Source organism: Amphibalanus amphitrite, unplaced genomic scaffold, assembly GCF_019059575.1.
Source record: "Amphibalanus amphitrite isolate SeventyFive unplaced genomic scaffold, NRLGWU_Aamphi_draft 000010F_arrow, whole genome shotgun sequence".
In the NCBI taxonomy this organism is placed as follows: Eukaryota; Metazoa; Arthropoda; class Thecostraca; order Balanomorpha; family Balanidae; genus Amphibalanus; species Amphibalanus amphitrite.
The window spans coordinates 1,869,020-1,876,524 of record NW_024881506.1 but is presented as its reverse complement, the minus strand read 5'-3'; the positions used below and the strand labels follow the sequence as shown (position 1 = coordinate 1,876,524).

General features: G+C 45.7%; 1 long non-coding RNA gene across 1 annotated transcript; it reads left to right on the top strand.

Annotated features, from left to right (window-relative positions):
- Positions 1-1,359: 1,359 nt before the first annotated feature.
- Positions 1,360-2,625, top strand: LOC122381290. Its single transcript, XR_006256513.1, has 3 exons — positions 1,360-1,480; positions 1,616-1,734; positions 2,503-2,625. It is a non-coding gene; the product is annotated as an uncharacterized LOC122381290 (long non-coding RNA).
- Positions 2,626-7,505: the final 4,880 nt, after the last annotated feature.

Sequence of the window (7,505 nt, the reverse complement as noted above, 5' to 3'; positions counted from 1 at the left end):
TAGTCTCTCTTCCGAAATCACAATTCGAGACCATTACGGTGACGCAAAATAAGTACATTTATAGAAAGAACACCTTCCTAATTTTTTGCATACTACTCAAAAATGATCCAAAAATGTTTTTAAGTAAATAGAAATTGAAAAAATGGTACCAAAGGCATAAAAATGTAAATGAAAGGAAACTCGAGGTGTTATATATCAAAAATAGTATATATTTCAAAATTTTAAAAATGCATATTTTTCTTTGTTTCAATGCAAGTTCAATGCCGTATAGCATTTGGCATTTGGATTATCCGTCTTAGAGTTACAGCCCGCCAAACTTGGGGCTGCAACGCAAGATCCAAAACATGTTATACACTATAACTCAAAAACCACCCATCTGATAAGCCTGAAATTGTTACAGGAGGATTCAGAGCCCCTGATTACCCCTTAGACCAATTATCGTTAAAATCCGAGAGATGAGGGTGTCAAATTGGAAAAAAGTGGTACGATCTATCGTGGAATGCCCCTCCTACCAAGCCAACAGAAAACAACACCCATGGTCTTTACCGGCCCCCGCCGAAGTTAGTTGGTAGCACTGCTGCTCCACGGCGTACATTTCCTACCAGCCCATAGGGTTTACATGTTTAATGGCCTGTTTTCGGCGAGCGACATCTCGGTCAACCTTTGCAGGAATCAATGGTTCTTAGTCTCAAATGATAGATCGATGAATTTTCTTTCGACAATTCCTCTACCATTTTTCACGAAACCCAGCCGATCTTCTACGGCGTACAGGGTAAAGATTTCCCTGCACGCCAGCACCCGCGATCCGCCTCTCCGATCGTCGGCGCGCGGTCCTCGATAGCGCAGTCGGTAGCGTATCGGGCTACGGATCCGAGGGTCGTGAGTTCGAATCCTGGGAGCGCCGCGTGATTTTGGCGAGAATTGAATGATGTAGATTCTTGAATGTTTGCGTAATCAATTATTAATAGCTAATTGAATGTATCTGCCCACTAATCGGCCCCTAAAACCTGTTATTTAAGAAATTAAAGAAATGAATGTCACGTGCGCGTCATGACTGCCAACCATAAGCGCTACCACATTCTAGTTTGAACTAACTTTTTGCTAGTTCCGACCACATATAGTAGGTTTTCTAGTAGTTATACTAGAAATTCCTACCAAAGTTCGTCCTACCCTTCACTCAATATACCCTGGTCTTTACTATGCGGCCCTCAAGGAATCACATTAGCATTGCCAATCTACATATTTGAAGCAAAACAGTGAAATGCGCGACCCTCGTTGCTGGTGCGCCCTATACAACACCGACAGTTAAATGCTGTCGCCTTGCCGCCAAATATTTCATCTCTTCACAGACAGCGAACAAGAACTGCAAGAAGACTTAAACACAAAGAGGACAAGAATCCCCAAGCGCCTTGAGTACGGGGACAGCACAGAATTTACCGACTCGGAAGCAGAGACCGAATTTGAGACCGAGGTCATCCCGGTACGTATAGACATGTAGGCTAGCAATTAATACAAATTGCATATTTATGGGTACCTTGTTGAGCTTTTACTAATGACTTAAAACTCAAAAGTCGCAATTTAAGTAAAATAACTCAAAAGTACCGTTCCATTTTAGGGATCACAGCCCCCCGTGAAGGGAAGGCGGGGAGTTCAGAAAATGGGACAGCCTGAAAATGAAGTGGAACGGGCGCGGCTGAACGCCATCATGAATGGTGAACGTCCAGACAAGACAGGGTAAGCTATTTCTTAAATATCATGCATAGTTGCATGATCATTTGAAAGAGATATGTTCACCATGAAAAAGTGGAGTGGATGGTTCCAAAACACTTGAAAATAGTCGATAATACCTTTATTTCAGAAATAATTTGGAAATAATTTACTTCAGAAATAATTTGGGTCCCTTTTAATTTATTTTTAAAAAAATCACAGCATTGCGAATACTCTCTGGTAACTTACAATTTAACTAGAAAACAGCTTTGGTTCATCAACAACGGCTTCGGTTAAACGGCTTTGCTTATCAGCAAAGCTACTGGAAAAATAAAAACAAACGCTCAAAAGGGTTTTTGGTTTCTTATTTGTATCTTGGTTTTTGTTTGTTTTCCTTGACAACCAGCAAACAAAAACGCGCAAAATGTATGAGGAAAGGTGAAAGCCTTATTGAGTTCTGCAGCTTGAAACGTCAAAGAATTTATATTTTTTAGGCGAATGGTTCCGGATCATGTGGTTTTAGCATATAACGAGCATAACTGCTATCTCAACTCCATTCCCCATGTTAGACATGAACATGTCCCTTTAAGTGAAGACTAGATTGGTCGATTAGCTATCTACAGAACTCTTTGTACAATTTGGTAATACTATGCATCGTAGCGTGCGTATATCTTGCAAGAATTTGTACCGAGCATGCCGACACGTTATTTAACAACTGCTTCCTATTAGGTAGCAGATTGCACAATATGTGTTCTGCAAATTGGCCATTTACCTCTCAAATTTGTATACCACCAGCGCGTCAGCCAGTGATGAGCTGACATAAGCGAAAGAAACCATAAAAAAGGTGGAGGGGGAGCTTAACGCTGCTGTCCAAGAGGTCGTCCTGCTCAGAAAACTAAACTACAGACTTCAAGCAGAGCTCATGACTATATGTATGCATGCTACGAGAGGTGAGTTCTATCAACATCGGTACTAAAGGAGAGCGGATAGGCGTGGGCTTCATCAAGCCAATTTCCATAAAACAAAGCATATGTCTGATGTCTCTCACTTTCAGACTCAAGGAAGCCGAGCAACCAAACCCCCGCACGCATTGAAAAGGCGGCGACGGTGTCTCCTCGGAAACAATCCGTATGCAGGGACGAGGCCCAGACTTCCGGGAGTCACGTAAGATTACTGAATTTGGAGACACATAGTACCTACAATATACTAGGTCGTTCAATAAGTAAGGTAAAATGTACCATAGTTCATTTATATGAGGAATTCCAGCAAAATCCGATACGCCATCTGAATCTTTGAACAATTTTCTACACAACTTTCGAAACTGTTTTTGGGAATTTGGCTCATTGTCCGAACACGGTCGGTGTGAAAACATTGATGCAGCAGAGTTCCGTTCTAAAAATCCCCGGTTTGTTACGCGAGCCAAAATTCACCTCAAAATGAGTGAGTTGACCCTGATGACGCTATTGCCATTAGCAATGTTTGCTGGTGAACAGTTGGTACGACAACTTCAACATGAACACAACAGTGTAAGAGACAAATTTTTAGAGCAGGTAGACTTGTGCCCGCAGGCCTCTCTGGACTTGGCACAATCTGTAAAGTCGGGGAGCTGATTATGGAGACCCAAAGCATCTGCGTGACTGCTTTCATTAACAGGGTGAAGTGTTATGTCGAAACAGTTCTGGGCATCATCAGATATGCTTGATATTTACAAGGTCATCACGAGGTTAATACAGGAAGAGCTCACTGAACAACAGAAGGACGCCCGGCGAGGCATCAGTGTGGGATCGGCTTTGCTTTAGCAGTACAGGAAAGCTGAGGCACAGCCGTGATCTGGCGTCGTCCCACTTGAACCTGTTTGGACCACCGAAAAACCTGCTGTGTACGTTGGAATCTTAACTGATCAGGCAATCATGAAAATAATCAGGACATGGCTTTGGAATAGCAATGAGTTTTCCAAGCAGGACTTCAACGCCGGGTGGAGTGCTGGGATAAGCGCGTGCGCCTGAACGGTGATTGGATGTAGGCTCAAGTTCCGAAGGCTGGGGAGGCTGGCCGAAGAGACCTGCTAACAAATGCTTACAGCCAATTTGTAGACGATATTTCAATGAACATATGTTGCTAGTTTTGTGTCGTTGCACCAAATGTGGACCGAAATACGTGTGATTTTACTTTACTTATTGAACGACCTAGTATATTCCATCATTCCATCGACATGGTGTTTAAAACTGAGCGTTGTTTGTCACTCGAGCTGAAACACGTTTATCTCTAAGTGCTTTGGCAAGGAGCATAATATTTAAGTAGTATTGTTTTTTATCTCGACCTTCTCCTTGTTGATAGATAGCCAAATATTAAAAAAAATATTTAAAAAAATATTGTAAGCGCATATTTTGCTCTACAATAGAAGACATTCGCCCGAGGCTAGTGACGAAGTACGAAGCACTGCTAAACAAGGCCAGGACAAATCATGCAAAGTCTACGAGTGCAACAACTAGTTTGCACCATAGTACTGCAGAAGATGGCAATGACAAACCAGCGGTGGCGAGAGCCAACAACCTTTCCTCGTTGACTCTGAACTCCCACACAGAGAATCTCCTGGCAAACGGGCCAAAGTTTGGTATCACGCCTAAGCTGGATCGTCGGTTCATCGCTGATATTGAGAAGAATATCGAAAGATATGCGTATAGCAAAAGGTGGGCAGACGAAATACAGCGTGCGAAGAGAGAAAGAAATCAGAACGCGGACACCCGTGGCCTCCCTGAGCCTCAAGTTGAAGATGTTGGCGCTACATCGAGTGTTGTATCTCAAGTAGGTAACGGCGCCGCTACTTTAAATCTGCTCAGCGATGCACGTTTTCCAGACGAGACCAAAACACAACCCCCTATGTCTGATAGAGACAGAAGAACGGCTAGGCAAACTCAAAAGCTCGATTTTGAAAGTTTATCGACAGCATGGGAAAACCATCGAAAACGTCACTAAAGAGGAGCTAGACGGTCTAGAAGTGTTAAAAACGAACGACAACATCGTAATCAAGCCGAGCGATAAGTGCAAGGGCCTGGTTATTTTGGACAAGGCTGATTATGTGAAAAAGGCGAATGATATTCTCGATGACGACACGAAATACGCGAGACTTGAACAAGACAAAACAGCGAAAGTGGAAGCTGCTACCAAACGAATCTTCAAACAGACAGTTCGAGGAAAACTGCCGGATAGAACTGTCGAAGTCCTAACTCCAAACCACAGTCGGACACCAGTCTTCTATGGGCTACCAAAGGACCATAAGCCGGGCGTCCCACTCAGGCCGGTCATCGCAACGTGCGGCGGACCGACGGAGAAGACGTCATGGATGCTGGATAAAATCCTACAGCAGCTGTTGACGTTCGTCCCTCACCACCTGGTGGACACCGACGACTTCCTTCGGAGACTGCGACAATTCTGGGGTGAGCAGCCGGTTCCGGCCACTGCTATATTCTTCAGTATAGACGTTGTTAACCTATACGGCAGTATCCCTGTAGACGATGCTGTGGATGCAGTCCGAGAGGCTTTGGAGCGTCACTATGATAGCATAGATACTGCTGGTCTCCGTGTAGAGGACATATGTGAGTTACTGCGTCACTGTCTAAAAAACAACATTTTTAGATTCGGTCATCAGTTCTACTTGCAAAAAGAAGGTATAGCTATGGGAAACCCGGTCGCTCCAGCTGTAGCTGTTTTGTATATGGATCGTTTCGAAAGGAGGGCGCTGGAGGGAGCAAACTTGAGACCGGATTTCCTGGCGAGATATATTGATGACTATGCCGGGGTCTGGCTACACGGCAAGGATACTCTGAATGATTTCGTCGCTTACCTGAACGGCATAGATAGTAGAATCCAGTTTACTTGTGAGATGTCGGGAGAGGGGGAGGGGGAGGGGGAGGTACCGATGCTAGACACTTTGATTTCGCTGCGCCGCGAGGGTCAGGCGTGCGTATTTCAGTCGGAATTATACATGAAACCTAACAATGCAGGAATCATCATTCACTATCGTTCAGCCCATCCAAGGCACATGAAACTGAGTACCCTCCGAGCACAGTTAAAGGGACTATCCCACCTTTAACATGGGGTTTGAGTTGAGATAGCCCAGGGGGGCGACACGGCTATTCGCGCAATGTATTCATTTATGGGCCGCGCGGGGCCTCGCGATGACGCGGCTGGAGGCAACTGCCCAGCGCGCTAGGATACTTCTGGCGGGGCCGGGCGCTGAACGGTATGCAATGAATGGGTTATGGTCGGGCAGACAGAGATGAGGCATTGAATTTGAATTGACATCAGCAATCGGGTGGGGAAGGAGAACGTTTCTAATCGAGCTTGGGATGGGGAAAGCCGAAAATATCACGATCGGCTCATAGCTCCGACAGGGCCGGGTGCTGTACCATGTGTAGTATATTTAGGCGGGCAGACAGAGATGAGTTATTGGATTTAAATTCACCTTACCATCGGTTTCTGGTGAGGTTTGAAGACGTCTTTAGTCAAGCTCGGAGTGGGGCAACGGCCACTGGCGGATCCGGGGGAAGGCATTTGGGGCAAATGTCTTCCCCAACAACCATAGGGCAGCGCCCGAAATCGATTTTCGAGAATAAATGAAAACTTCACAACTTTTCTGAGGAAATGTTGGTTAATCACACCGCACAGCAGTCGCAAGGAATCGAAATCTGAGTTTTTTAAATTAATTCCGAGAAACCTTTTTGGGTAAGCCCCCGCAGTGTCCAATACCGCTTCCTGGATCCGCCAGTTGTGAATAAGTCACGGTCGATACCGAGCTTCGGCGGGACCAGGCGCTGTACACGTTGTTCTTTGAATGAAGAGGTGGACAGACACCTAGCCCCACATCCTACTGCTATGCCCGTGCTTCTGTGGGTGAAGCACTAAAGCATCACGGAATCCCAGAGGACCCATGCGAGTCGACGAGGTGGCCGCTTTGGCCGCCGGGTACTGCAGCTCCCTGGAGTTGCCTGGGACCGATGGCAAAACAACAGCTCCGGCATGGGCCGTAGTAATTAGTGAATTCCCGTAATGTGTAGAGATCATATCCTCAATGATCTCCATTACCATTTTATATTCCTAAACAATATGACAGACCAAAATTATGCTTGCCTACGTTCAGGCATTACCTCTGATGGTCATACGCCCAGTACAACATGTGTTGTCTGTCAAACAACAATCGACGACGGGATCCCTTCTCATCATATTAAGCCATCGGTTGTCAATTCACCCACCCCGTTTCCCTAAAAATAGACGGTCAGATTCGGCCTGGGTCCTTACGACCCCTCTAAATTCGCCAGAGACGGGATCGGATCGCCGTTATTACTTATTGCACCCGTCTTAGTGTCTTAAATACTATGACAGCTTCGACCACGGACGTCGGACGGGGTGATCGTTCCACGAATGTACGCACCATCCAGGCCTAGGATGCATCGAGGTTTAAAAGGATGCAGTCTGTAGATCAATCAACAAACAATGGTGGTATGCAACCACTTTAAAATATCTCCCTGGCTCCCGCAACGTTCCAACACCCCTCCGTTATGCATTCGCCCTGTGTGTCCGCCGAGCCGGCTTGCCTCCAATGACGTCATCGGCCGGCCGGCGGCGTTCAAGGTCAAACGGCTGGTGTCCTTACCTGGAGTTCTATAGCCTTGAGATAGCCAAGTTTGCGGCGAGGTTCAGAAACCACTATCTATCTAGGTTGCAACCCCCGCGGCCTCTTGGTGTTGAAGAAATTCGTTCCCTTCATTTGAAAATGGGCCTTGTACAAGGCCCTATCT